The sequence below is a fragment of the Lytechinus pictus genome, chromosome 8 (genome assembly GCF_037042905.1).
Source record: "Lytechinus pictus isolate F3 Inbred chromosome 8, Lp3.0, whole genome shotgun sequence".
NCBI classification, from domain to species: Eukaryota; Metazoa; Echinodermata; class Echinoidea; order Temnopleuroida; family Toxopneustidae; genus Lytechinus; species Lytechinus pictus.
Genome location: NC_087252.1, coordinates 22827844 through 22840121, shown reverse-complemented (window position 1 = coordinate 22840121; position 12278 = coordinate 22827844). Strand labels below are relative to the sequence as shown.

Genomic DNA, 12278 nt, shown 5'->3' with positions numbered 1-12278 from the left:
CCCGAGCTCAGTTTTTTTTAAATCAAAATAAAACAATTCTGTGGTAAATAACTACGATATAGATATGGAAATGATGATGACGATAATAATGGAATTGAAAACAATAAGATATAAACAATCAAACAACATAGTACTTCATTAATAGAAATGAGATGGAAGTTTGCTATTAATTTAATTTTGATATAATCTACTGTAGAGAAAATGAAAAGGAAAAGAAATGTACATTTTGAAACCATGTAGTGTGGGCAATCGTTTAAATATTTACCAACATCACAAGCACATGCCGAATATTCAATTACAAGAAATGAATTTAGTACGCGATTTATCTCCGGCAAAGCCAAATACTCCAATACTATACAAAGACTCGTTAATTCTACTTATCCATCTGAGTATTTGATAAACCTGCATAGCCAGCGATGACAATTAATTCGCTCAGTATAATACAATAAAATGTATGTCCGATATTTCGTTACGCAATCGTTTTGATTGGCTCGCTGTCATTGACTGATTTGATATGCATCCATCCCCGGGCTGTGATTGGTCAAAAGTTTGTCGGATGGCTAGCAACAAGACCACCCGCTGCAACGGCATACCCCGCGGAGGAAAGGTTGCTTCTCCCCCGGGGTCATCCAAAAGGCACGACCCGGAAAGTCAATTGGGAAGAGGTCAAATTTCGCGAAATATAATGTAAACTTTACGGATCCTCCGCGAACGAAAAGATGGGGAGAAAAGCGAACAAAGGCAGTCATAATCAACCGAATTTAGTCTCTTCTGCATAGCTGGGTGAGATAAAAGGTGTGTATTGTGTTTTTTAATTTCATTTTGGAGATATGAACGGGGGAATGATACAATCGATGTTAATATGATTGAATAAGTGAGAGTTGAGTTGACGAGAGTGCACCGTAGCCAGTGGCAGTTGATCGTAGATGAGGCATCATCGATTTTGTGTCTCGCGTGCACACGTACAGCTGTGTAGAATACCGGTCATACGTGAATGATAAACGGGAAATGCCAATTCCATTCATACTTCGCAATGCATGTGAATGAACATGAATGAACAACTGTGAGTTTTGCATAACGGTGATTCACAATCTTTTGTGGAAAATGAGAAATTGCTTGATTGATGGTACTGTGTATGCAAATATCTCCATCAACATGATCATATTTATTGTCTTAAGTTAAGTTTAATTGAATGATCGAACAATCTTGACATGACAATGAATGAATTGAAATTCCTGATCTTGCAAAATTGAATAAAAAACATGATCATTTGACTAATGTTAGATTAATGTCATGAATTTGACTATTGTTACGAGTATAATGTGTACCTGGAAAAGAAATAAAATAAAAATAAATTTAACTACTAACAAAATACTGTAGCAATGGTCATGAAGGAGATGAAAATGATTATTAAAAGCAGGAAAAATTTAACGTTAAAATATGGGGGCTTGGGGTTATTTCGCTCTTTAAATGCGCGAAGGAGAATAAAAAAGAGAGTGACTTCTATTTCATTGCTTTGCAATGTGAAAGCGTCAATGTTGCAGATTTATGCACTGTTGTGAAAAGTGGCCCCTGAAAAAAAATTGCTTCGTGACAAGAACTTCTGAGTAAAAATGATGATGTGGATTTATGGAGCGCACTCACTATACTACATACAGATTAGCATAAGAGTCGTTTGAACGTTAAACCTCTTCAATTATTTAGCTCCTGAAATGATTTTTTTGTTTTCACTCTCTCTTTTTCAGAAAGAAATCAATGAATTCAAGAAAAGATGGAAATGTCTTGTCGGCGCAAGCAGAAATCTCCACGCAGATTATCAGAAGACCTTGAAGACAAGCCTACAGAACAAGCTGAAGAACAAATGAATCAAACAGATAATTCTATTCCAGGTACTTAAAGGCGACCGCACACCTTACGATTGGTCTGCGTCTCGATTTTTGAATAAAATGTAGTAGAATTTGATGCTAATATTGAGACTTGGAATATCTTACTGTGTAATGTTCGAAATCGTCATACGAATACCTATGTTCAAATCTGTGACTATGCTATCATCCTTCTTAGAATAAAAGCAAATTTAATATCTAGTCATAATGACGTCATAGCAGTCGTACCATGGTGACCTTTAATTGGCTGCTGAGCCCTGTTGCCATGGTAGTTGCCGTAATGGCAAAGTTACAATAGTTGTAACTCTTTGTGAAATGGACACCTGGCTCCAGTAGGGAATCGGTTAACTGATTTAAAAAAAATTGTGTTGAAGATTGAATTTATGATCATTCGGAGCTATCAAATTCTTTTCATGGTATTTAGGAAGAATCCCACAATAATAAATGGTCCATTGCTAAGGGTTACTTGTCAAATGCACTCCAATTGTTCCAGTTGAAATTGCCAGACTGACAAGCCTATGCATTACACATGTAAAGTGACCTTTATAGACTGTTATATTGTGTTGCATCAAAATAGTATCTAGTCTATTGGATGACTTGCTATGGTGGTTTTATAGTGTAGCCTCTTTGACTATATAGCACAAGTGCACATTACCTAAATTAAGCCTCTATTTAATCATGATTATGTACACTAAAAATCCTAAGGGGGATAGCACCACACATGTGAAATTGAAATTGAACTGATTATCATGGAAGTTAGGTACTTTCAGCATGGAAAACTAAAGGCGGTGCTGCACCACCCCGAGTTTGCTCAATCTCGAGATTTTAGCCTGATCGGCCTTCTTCGCGTTTAATCTGGAGATTCAAGAAACCCTGTCTTCACCATCGCAAGAAGAGCGATTCCTGCTTGAGCAAGGCATCAATGCATTATGGTCTGACGCCGTGAATAAATAATCCCGAGTGTGTCTGCACCTGCGAATTAGTAGGATAATTCATTATATAACACACTATTTTGCAAATAATCCCAAGTTGACTTGGGATTGCAATCTCGAGATTAATCTTGCGAACTAGCGCGGTAATTGCGTCTCCATTACAAATAATCTCGAGATTGTTCAGAGCAGGATAATTTGCCTGATCAGAAATAGCGTGCTAATTTGAAGACTCTGGCTTGTGCAGACGGCCCTAATGGGATTTTTGTTTTCTTGAAACGCTTGGTACCCTGAGTCCTGGTCTATAATGAACCATAACATAGGTTTACTGTTAGAGACTACTACCCAGATGGTCAAATTGCAACTGTGTCTAATTACTTGATGCTCTTTGTCAAATGAAAATTTGGCTTATAGGGAGAGTGGGGTAAATTGAGGCCTCCTTTTCCATAATTCCAACCATATCTTTTTAATGCATAGCAGTAGAAAGCAGGGGCCGCGGAAGCGGGGGGGGGGGGGGGGGCTGGGGGGGCTTCACCCCCCCCCCACTTTTTTCCAAAACCATGTACAAAAACGTAAAAATGACCATACGGTTGTGATTTTTTGCATTATCAGCCCCCCCCACTTTGAAAACCGTTCCGCGGCCCCTGGAAAGATGACCAGATGTCTAATACAAGGTCTTCAAGATACCTGCATTATCCAATAGAAATATGAGATCTAATCAATCTCATTTTATTAATCAGCATTCAATATGGTTGTCAGGGGACCTCATTTGCTCCATTTCAAGATTTGTGCCAAGGAACTGTCTCAAATACCACACAAACAGCATTCCCTTTGACACCGGTAAACTTGAGCAGTGAGCTAAAAACAACGGGTGGGTGTTTCATAAAGCTGTTCGTAAGTTAAGAGCAACTTTAAGAACGACTGGTGATCCTTTCTTACGCGCTAAACCATTGCCTATGGTGTATATAATTTATACCATTTACCAAAAGAAAGGATAACCAGTCGTTCTTAAAGTCGCTCTTAACTTATAATACGAAGAGCTTTATAAAATGGCCCCCAGGGGGCCTTATTTACCCCACTCTCCCCTATACAGTTTATCTGGTAGGTTAAGTGGTGTTTGACTAAGTCAGTGAAAAAATTAGACAAGGGTTGGGCGATTTCGCCCCCAAAATGCTCAAAAGAGGACCTGGTGGGTGTTTCATATTAAAGCTATTCGTAAAGTTAAGAGCGACTTTAAGAACGACTGTTGACCCTTTCTTGTGGTAAATGGTACATGTATATTCATTGGCCATGGCTTAGTGAGTATTAAAGAAGGTTCACCAGTCGATCTTAAAGTCGCTCTTAACTTACAAATAGCTTTATGAAATGGCCCCCTGGAAAATCCCCATTCATTGCAGTATTAAACCTTTCCAAATTTGAAGATTTAGGTAAATGAGAATTGAGATGCATTTTTTTAAAGTGGCAAATGATAAGATTACGCAGCATTTTCAAAAGTTTTTTTGTGTCATCTAAACTTGTAAAAACCTGTATTTGTACCTTGTGAATCAGTTTTGAGTACCCCAAAAAAAAAAAAAAAATCAAATTTTATGAAAAATGGATCTAAAAACAAGTGGCCAGTGCAGCATATCGAATGCATGTGTGCAACTGATGTCAACCTCTCCCATGAGGCATTGCGAATTTTGGCCTGTCCGCAGCAACCAACAGGTAGCGCACCGTATTGTGAATCCACCGAATGATAATGCAAGTTTCTTCTGCTTTTCCCCCTAGAAACCAAATCTTCCCTGTGCCATCTATGCAATTATGAGTTTTCTGGGCCCGGACAGCTTGCGATTCATCTGAGATATGTACACCAGCAGATAGCCCAAATTTCACCCAAGGTCAAGAAGGGGTCAGAGGGTCAAAGGTCAACTGAGAAAGGAGGAGAAAAGGGCAGCAGACATGAGTCAGATTGTCAGCACAGCAGATCGAGTCCTCTACAAGGTAAGTTTATAAGATTGATGGAGACACCATTCCATGAAACAAATGTTCAGTGATTTTCACTGATTATCTGTTATAAGCTACTGAAATCCTTGCGTCTGATTGGCTGAGAGCAAAGTTTGTTTAAAATCACTGAGAAGATGCTTCATGAAACAGTTCCCTATTAATTCCCAGGCATTTGGGGCCGTCGTGGTCTAGTGGTTAAGACCCATCTTTCAATCTGAGAGACGTGGGTTCGATTCCAAGCCAAGTTGTGTTTTCCTTCAGCAAGAAATTTACCCACATTGTGCTCCACTCAACCCAGGTGAGGTGAATGGGTACCAGCAGGAAGTACATTTAATTCCTCAAAAAGCTGCGAGCACCGGAATCGGTAGACTAGCTTAGCTGTGGTAATATAGGAGCCCCTTAAGCACCTAAGAAGGTGGATATGTGCGCTATATAAATCCTATATTATTTCTATTTATTTAGTTGCTGCCTATTTCCAGTGGGTTAGAGTGATAGTCCAGGCTCCCACTTCATGAAGATTTACCATGTGTGTGGAAACCTTGATTGTGTAGGGCTGCTTAGCCCTGTTACCATGGTAATTGCCTTAAGTTACCATGGTTGTACAATTAAGTCTTTATGAAACCATTTCAAGTATGTAGGATGGGTGAAATACAACATCTTTTTCAAATTCTATGTTTTTAGAGCGTACTAGGGACAGTGATTTTCCGTTTCTTTTTCAGAAATCTGAAATTCCGTTTCAGCATGTCTGAAAACGGAAATTCCGTTTCCCCATAGACTTTGTGTACATGAAAAAGTGACAACTCGATTTACATAGAAAAAATCAATACACAATGGGTTGCGATGTCAAAATGCTCACGCTGGTCAAACTTTGTATCTATCACTGTACTAACAACGCTTTAAAATCAATTTTAATCGAAGAGATTTGAGTGTAAAAACTATTTCAAGAAACATAATTAACATAAGTTCTTCCTCACCTTTTACATTATTAGCATTATTTTATGGTTAAATGAGATTTTATTGCTGATTTGGGGGACTTTTTGGACATTGTTTTGAGCAGTCTACGACTTTCGCATGTCCGCCATGTTGGATTTGTTGAATGTACCGCGATCATGATATGACCGAACGCAGAGGGCAGCAACACACGGCTGTGTTTCTGCCTTTATATGCGGACGTGAGTGTAAACCAATTTCGATAGGATCGAGTGATGGAGGGCCTCGAGTGCTGCAGTCATGATGTGTGGATTGTCAGGATTGTTGTAGCGAAGTGAGATTGTGTTTTTTCTAGTTGATATTCATATTTCGTTGAGGATTTGGGAGTAATTTTTGTTGCTATTGTGTATTTTGAGAAAAAGTGTTTTCCGTGATTTTCCGTTTGAAAAGCCACTTTCTGTTTCAAAAGGCCGATTCCGTGAATTCCGTCTGTTTTCCGTGATCGCGGAAAATCACTGTCCCTAGCGTACACAACTTTGTTTTTGTATCTTTTCATAGTCTTTTTTTAAATAAAAATCTTCAAGAGTTGGTTGACCGTTTGTGCGTAGTCCCATTCATTGAATCCTCTGAGAGCTGCTTGTATCTCTGAGTGACGCCTGACTTGCAGCACTAGTAAATTATGGATTGATAAAGAATTTATTCTGTTGAAATTAGACTTGAAAAGAGTGAAAGTTGACATTTTTAAAAACAAACATGACAAAATTTAATATCCACTCGCTCAAGATTGCGGATTTAATGGTGCTTGACATAACAACAAATTTGGCTCAGTATTTTCAATGGAGGTGGGAGTAGGGTGAGGACAGGAAATTTGTGATTTTCTTGAGTTTACTGACAGAATAATTGTGAGTGTAGTAGTGTATGTGGATAGTGTTGGTGGTGGTGGGTGGGGGGGGGGGCTCTCACTCCCCTAAAGCTTGCAATCTGTCTCACCAAAAATCTACCAAAACATACAATCACAAATATTTTATACACACTTCACTGAAAATCTTACAAGGGAAACTTATAGGGGTACTCCAGGCTGAAAATAACATGATGTGAACACTTCAGACAAACAAAACAATTAAATTTTGACCAAAATCGGACAAGGAATAACAAAGTTATGACATTACATAGATTTGCATTATTTCAGTGAAACTTGCATATCTTCATGAATATTCAATGAGCAAACTGATGAGGTCATATTTTTTCCCCCCAAGAACCCCCCCCCCCAAAAAAAAAAATGGTTTGACAATTGAATAATGCAATAGACATTCATTGCCGCAACTTATTTTATCATAAGGGAGACATATAATTCACACATATACATATGAAAAAAATGAAAAAGTTATGATTTCGTGTAATAACATTTGAAGAAGGAAAGTGGGGAAATTGTGACATCATCAGCCCACCTAATGACTATTCATGATGACGTGCATAATTAAACTGCTCACAAACTATTGCTAAATTTTAATTTTAATTCAATAACTTCACAATTTGTTTTCCAATTTCGATGTAAGTTTCAGCATTTTGCTTTGCGAATTTTAGATGTAATTATTTTAGGCCCGGAGTACCCCATTAATGAAAAGGGAAGCTTACAGTTTACAGTTCAGATGATAGGAGGGGGGGGGGGGGGGTGAGGGCATACTCAAATAAAAAAAGGGAAGTTACTGTCTGATTATACCATGAAAAGGGCAAAGTATCTGTGCCAGCTTTCTAGTCTTTTTTTAGACTTCTGAGAACCCTCTTATATTGATGAATATACCCGGGCCCCGTCTTACCAAGAGTTACGATTGATCCGATCAACCACAACTATGGAAAGCCAGCAATGTCAACATCTAAAATGAATGCTTGTTCAAAATATTTTCTAGATATTATATTCATACACTGTACAATTATGGTTACACTTCGTAATTCCGAAGGTTCATAATTCCGAAGGTTCTTTATTCCGAAGGTTCGTAATTCCGAAACACGTAGATTGCCTATACCTCGATGTTCGTTAATCCGAAAACGTAAAAGGGTTCGTTAATCCGAACATTTGTGGCATTATTCCGAAGGTTCCATAATCCGAAAACGAAATAAGGTTCGATGTTCCGAAGGTTCGTTAATCCGAAAACGAAATAAGGTTCGTTGTTCCAAAGGTTCGTTAATGCGAAAACGAAATAAGGTTCGTTAATCATTTCGTTTTCGGACTAAAGAACCTTTGGGATTACGACCCTTATTTCGTTTTCGGACTAACGAACCTTCGGAATTACGAACCTTCGGAATAACGAACCTTCGGAATATCCGAACCTTCGGAATAACGAAGCTTCGGAATTACGGATGTATGCGACATTCATTGTATTCTTGAAAAAATCATGGTGCTTCTCTTTGTTTACAAAGGACATCATGCAAATTTCCTGGCGAAAAAATTATAACATTGTTGGATTTCCATATAGTTTAAAGAGAAATTCCAGTATTTGCAGTAAACACTGATTTCATGAGAAAGTCTGTAAAACAAGGCTTAATTGTCAGTATATCATCGAAGATCTAGATCTGGTACAGTTACATAAACTGAACTTCGTGAAATCTTGAAATCTACGCTGAAAAAATGTTCAGACTGAAGATCCCCAACACAGATAAGCGCACGTGGGACAGTGTATAATTATTGCTTTGAATGTCGGGCCCGACGCTCTACCCGAATCCTGTGCTTATTTGCTGATTTCTCAGCAACTACACAATTTCTTCCAGAATCCTTTGGCACATACGTTTTATTTATACAAACAGACACTTTGGTGGTCATTTCATTGGATTCTGTACGAACTCATTTTGATATCGTTACCAAAACTAGCATTTACCTTTAAGATGATCAGATCAATCGTAAATCTTTGTAATACAGGGCCCAGTTATGGTTGCTCAATTGATTCAAAAGTGAAAAATGTTAATAGTCTTTCTGGTATTAACATTATCTCATGAAATGCCCAGGCATTCTCTTCTAAAGTGACATGTACTTGGGTACTTCCCCAGAATATTGAAATGATACATTAAATTGGCAACAGTGCTTATTTTCTAATACATGCATGATATTAGTTCTTGTATTGAAAAAAATTAGACATAACATAAAACTCTTTCCTCATAACTATATCAAAGTTGTGAAATTCATTAAAAAAATTAAAAAGGTTTTAAAGATCCTCTTTAACCTAAAAGTACTGCAATGTCCAATGTTTAATAATTTTATTAACATGAAAAAGAATGAGGACCATACAATACAGTATCAATTTTTGTTTAATAGATATTATTTTTTAATTTTTACACATAATCTATATAAAATAATGAAAATATTTTGGGGGGAGTTCTTTGGCCACAGTCACCTGCTATTCATGGGTTTCAGTCTTAATACCAAGCTGAGAGAACATATATATGTTGCATTCGATTTGTTTAAACAAAAATTTAGTACTTCTGACTATTGCACTTTGGTGCATTCACATAGTCATCGTTTCAAGAAACATATGTGACCTGCCACCCTAAAACCAACAATAAGTCGACCAAACTGAATATTGAGATTTTAATTGAGCTTGATAATTCACTTTCTGAGCTTTAAAATGAAATGTGATATGTTGAAATTGACCAACAATAACCATTACAAGTGCTTGATTGAATGCAGAGCAAATTCAGCAAGAGCTTAAGAAAAATGAGAAAACAAGGTTTGAAGTTCACGGTTCACATAAGCATGAGATGTGCATACTGTGTAATAAATCTCAGTGAAACTTCCGAGCTGTCCGACAAAGTAGTGTCCAAGAAACTCTTGTATCTTTTCTTAATATTCAACTTTACAACTTCAAATTTTCACAGTACGAAGAAGAAGAATTGCTCTTTCAGATAAGCTATTTTTTTCAATTTTTGGCTTTTGGAGACTATACTATTTTGGCTATTTACAGAGAAGCTTACCTGGCGACTAATTGGTGGTTTTGGCGTGGTAGGATGTGGAAAAGAAAAGAGAGATGATCTGAAATTTATATTCTTAAGATAAATAGAAAGACAAGTAGATCTATGAAGCTCAGTACAGAAAAAGGATATATCTATCTACCCAGAGAAATCATCAAATTCGTGTGAAACTCTGTGAATCTTTGCTTTCACTTTTAGTATCTTCCAAATTCTATGTCATACATGTAGCTTATATTGTTTGATTGCATAAACACGTAACCATTTTTGTCTCACCTGCATAGCAGAGTGAGACTATAGGCGCCGCTTTTCCGACGGCGGCGGCGGCGGCGACGGCGGCGGCGGCATCAACACCAAATCTTAACCTGAGGTTAAGTTTTTGAAATGACAGCATAACTTAGAAAGTATATGGACCTAGTTCATGAAACTTGGCCATAAGGTTAATCAAGTATTACTGAACATCCTGCCTGAGTTTCATATCACATGACCAAGGTCAAAGGTCATTTAGGGTCAATGAACTTAGACCATGTTGGGGGAATCAACATCAAAATCTTAACCTAAGGTTAAGTTTTTGAAATGTCATCATAACTTAGAAAATATATGGACCTAGTTCATGAAACTTATACATAAGGTTAATCAAGTATCACTGAACATCCTGCATGAGTTTCACATCACATGACCAAGGTCAAAGGTCATTTAGGGTCAATGAACTTTGGCCGAATTGGGGGTATCTGTTGAATTACCATCATAACTTTGAAAGTTTATGGATCTGATTCATGAAACTTGGACATAATAGTAATCAAGTATTACTGAACATCCTGTGCAAGTTTCAGGTCACATGATCAAGGTCAAAGGTCATTTAGGGTCAATGAACTTTGGCCAAATTGGGGTATTTGTTGAATTACAGCCATAAATTTGAAAGTGTGTTGGTCTAGTTCATAAAACTTGGACATAATAGTAATCAAGTATCACTGAACATCCTGTGCGAGTTTCAGGTCACATGATCAATGTCAAAGGTCATGTAAGGTCAAAGAACTTTGGCCACGTTGGGGGTATTTGTTGAATTGCCATCATATCTCTATAAGTGTATTGGTCTAGTTCATAAAACGTGGAAATAAAAGTAACCAAGTCTCACTGAACATCTTGTGTGAGTTATAGTAGTTTTCAAAATCAGCACTGCTGCTATATTGAATCGCGTGATGCAGGTGAGACGGCCAGAGGCATTCCACTTGTTGTATCTATAATGTCCTGTCATCTCATGTACAGGGTTTGTTCATTTTTATAAAGTGTTATATTTGCTTTGTTGCACTGAATCCTCTAATTGGAGGCAAAAACCCAAAAAATGTTGCATTAGGTACTGATTTGAACTTATTATTCTAAGGCTAGAAAACATAAGACTATCTGGAATATATATCTAGTATATTGAAGTATTGATATTTATTTGAAATTGCAATTACTATTTCACTATGGGACCAATTACAATTTTTGATGTTTGATTGTGTTATCTTTATCATACATTATCGTTTATTAAAAAAAAAATGACCACTCGTCTGATCGGGCAAGTGAGTTTGAGAAAATGCTTGCCCGCAGTCATTTTCACTTGCCCTGGGCATGCAAGTTTGTCGTGTCCTGATATGGTCCAACCATCATTTTATCCTCAATTTCATTTTTTTTTTAATTATAAAGTACCAGGGTTGTAATAAAAAACGTTTTTTATAAAAAAACAAAACAAATATAACGTTTTTGTCTCACCTGCATAGCAGAGTGAGACTATAGGCGCCGCTTTTCCGACGGCGGCGGCGGCGTCAACACCAAATCTTAACCTGAGGTTAAGTTTTTGAAATGACAGCATAACTTAGAAAGTATATGGACCTAGTTCATGAAACTTGGCCATAAGGTTAATCAAGTATTATTGAACATCCTGCTTGAGTTTCATGTCACATGACCAAGGTCAAAGGTCATTTAGGGTCAATGAACTTAGACCATGTTGGGGGAATCAACATCAAAATCTTAACCTAAGGTTAAGTTTTTGAAATGTCATCATAACTTAGAAAATATATGGACCTAGTTCATGAAACTTATACATAAGGTTAATCAAGTATCACTGAACATCCTGCATGAGTTTCACATCACATGACCAAGGTCAAAGGTCATTTAGGGTCAATGAACTTTGGCCGAATTGGGGGTATCTGTTGAATTACCATCATAACTTTGAAAGTTTATAGATCTGATTCATGAAACTTGGACATAATAGTAATCAAGTGTTACTGAACATCCTGTGCAAGTTTCAGGTCACATGATCAAGGTCAAAGGTCATTTAGGGTCAATGAACTTTGGCCAAATTGGGGTATTTGTTGAATTACAGCCATAAATTTGAAAGTGTGTTGGTCTAGTTCATATAACGTGGATATAAGAGTAACCAAGTATCACTGAACATCTTGTGCGAGTTATAGTAGTTTTCAAAATCAGCACTGCTGCTATATTGAATCGCGTGATGCAGGTGAGACGGCCAGAGGCATTCCACTTGTTTATTGTTTTAAAACGCGTTTCAAAACATGTTTTAAAACACACCGTTTAAAACGTGCCAACCCTGTAAA

At 37.3% G+C, this 12278-nt stretch overlaps 1 long non-coding RNA gene across 1 annotated transcript; it reads left to right on the top strand.

Moving 5' to 3' along the window:
* Positions 1-669: 669 nt before the first annotated feature.
* On the top strand, positions 670-7410 carry LOC129266704 (uncharacterized). Its single transcript, XR_010294305.1, has 3 exons — positions 670-795; positions 1746-1889; positions 4580-7410. It is a non-coding gene; the product is annotated as an uncharacterized LOC129266704 (long non-coding RNA).
* The last annotated feature ends 4868 nt before the right edge of the window (positions 7411-12278 follow it).